Source organism: Salvelinus sp. IW2-2015, unplaced genomic scaffold, assembly GCF_002910315.2.
Source record: "Salvelinus sp. IW2-2015 unplaced genomic scaffold, ASM291031v2 Un_scaffold2093, whole genome shotgun sequence".
Classification (NCBI taxonomy): domain Eukaryota; kingdom Metazoa; phylum Chordata; class Actinopteri; order Salmoniformes; family Salmonidae; genus Salvelinus; species Salvelinus sp. IW2-2015.
Window position 1 is genome coordinate 86233 of NW_019943432.1, and position 2591 is coordinate 88823.

Here is a 2591-nt window from a genome sequence, read left to right on the forward strand (position 1 = left end):
TGGCAACCATCATTATGCACACATGGCAACCATCATTATGCACACCTGGCAACCATCATTATGCACACCTGGCAACCATCATTACGCACACATGGCAACCATCATTATGCACACATGGCAACCATCATTATGCACACATGGCAACCATCATTAGGCACACRTGCGACTCATCAMTRACACKTGGACTTCKTTACTCCCTTGATTACCTCTTTATATAGCACTCTTTTGTTATCAGTCATCAGGTAGTATTGTTTATGTTTCCATGTCAGAGGTCTGGTCATGGCATTAACTGCACCTATGTTACAATTGGCATGTATTTACAACTACTTAAAAAAAAWAAAAAATTAAGTAGTTGTTTTTGGCTGTGTATTAGAAAATAGTCAAACATAAAAATGTKAAATACTTAAGTACACTATGTATTTGYACCCAGGTCTGTTTTAACAAGATCCCTGAAGMGATATTCCTGGGGTGCATCTCGGGCGCCGAAGTCGTGGATGTCGATTATGGCAGCCCCCCGCACCTCTCTGATTCAGAGGGTTGTGTTAAATGCGGAAGACACATTTCAGTTGAATGCATTCAGTTGTACAAATGACTAGGTATCCCCCTTTACTTTAAATATTCTAAAGTGGCCTCATCTCTTTCCTTGCAACACATTGCGTTCACTGTCACAAAGTATTTTGTCCATAGCCTGGTCCCAACAGAAAACATCTGGGACCAGGCTACTTGGACAGAACATGTCTATTGAAGTACATACAGAATAGAACATTAAACAACAGTAACCAGCTAAAGGCATGTACAATGTGACAGAGTTCATTCATCAGTTTGCTTACTGAACTTTTCAAACCTGGTGAAATAGCAAAAAAACTATATAAGTGAGATAATACAGATCAAATCAACCTAACATGTTTTGTTTTGAAAGCAACGGATGACTTCATCTTACCTCGCAGAGAGAGTGATAGGGCTTCTTGAGGTCCAGCTGGAGCATGTTACCAAGCAGGGGCAGAGCCCTGGGTCCTGGAGGCTCCTTCCCCTGTTCCTCAGAGCTGGAACCAGAGTAGAGGAAGTAGAGGACCAGCAGAAACAGCACAGTACCCAGCAGTGTCACCGTGCTTGATGTCTGTAGAAGACCTTCTATAAGAGACATCTTCAAACTGAGCTCATACACCTTATACTGGGCTAAAAATACAACACACTAATGCTCCGTTATGGAACAAGTGTTTGTGCTCAGAGAACTTCCACGACAACAGATCTCCAAGGAATGCTATTTGTATAACCTCCCCACCCTATTGGAGAAGATGAGAAGAGGAGGGTACAACCTCAGAGGAGGAGCTAAACAATGCAACTCCAGCAGGTCTGTCTACATATCATATAATTGTGAAACTCACATGATCCACCTGCAGGTCATTGACAAACTCTCCATATGATTTGTTTCCTGGTCTTTCCAAAAAAGGTAATACATCGAAAGGCGTGTATAGGCCCGGCGAAATGGAATTAGGCTGATAGACCAGATTAACACATGTAAACTTTATTCCATCACCAAATGGATGGTGAGGGTTACATAGATAGAATGACTGTCACGTCCTGACCATAGAGAGCCTTTATTTTCTATGGTAGAGTAGGTCAGGGCGTGACTGGGGGTTAGTCTAGTTTATTATTTCTATGTTGGGTTCTAGTTTTGTTTTTCTATGTTGGGATGTTGTATGATTCCCAATTAGAGGCAGCCGGTAATCGTTGTCTCTAATTGGGATCATACTTAGGTAGCCTTTTTTCCACCTGTGGTTTGTGGGATATTGTTTATGTGTAGTTGCATTTAGCACGCCATTGTCGTCATGTTTCGTTTATTGTTTTGTGGTTCACTTACTTTAAATAAAAAGATGTGGAAACCATATCGTGCTGCAGTTTGGTCCGATAATTATTCAAGCGAATGTGACATTGAGGTTAAATCTAATCATATTTGGTATTTGATTGTGTTACTAAAGATCTTCAGAAATCCCCCTCTGTTGTCTATATACTTTGAAAACTCTATAAATATCATATAAAAAGTTAATAAATTATTCGATTGACATATTTACATCTCCAATCATATATAATAACTTTTTAGACACTTGGTGTTCCACATGTTATGTTTTATTTGTTTAGTGTGAGTCAATGATGGTCAGGTAAATGGTCTGGTAAAACTATCTGCAGTGCAGACAGTGGAGAAAGAACAGGTCAGGCTGGATCCCAATAATCCCTCTGCCACTTGGGTTACAAAGGTCAGTTTACACATTCCAAAAACAGAATACATTTCCAATCTCTGTAAAAGTCTGAAAACCTCTTCTTGAATAGAGGGAAGCATAACTAACAGAAGTCACCTTAGCCCTGCATATACAGATACTTTAAATATTAAAAATATGCTTTTTCATCATAGTCCTATATTTGTATATCATGTGTAGTCTAAGCCAGAAATTGACCCACAATTTAATTTGCTCCCCAAAAGTTTTTTTGTTCATTTCATTTGTAAGATTTTCAAGGATTTGAGTGGAAATCTGCTGCCCCACCCCCCCACTCTCGATGGGTTAGTATGTCTCATTTCTCCTTTAAATTGATCA

The 2591-nt window shown here is 39.6% G+C and overlaps 1 pseudogene; it reads right to left on the bottom strand.

Moving 5' to 3' along the window:
• LOC112072929 (cytochrome P450 2K1-like) overlaps positions 1 to 1257 on the bottom strand; it is a 15202-nt pseudogene extending 13945 nt beyond the window's left edge.
• Between the last annotated feature and the right edge of the window lie 1334 nt (positions 1258 to 2591).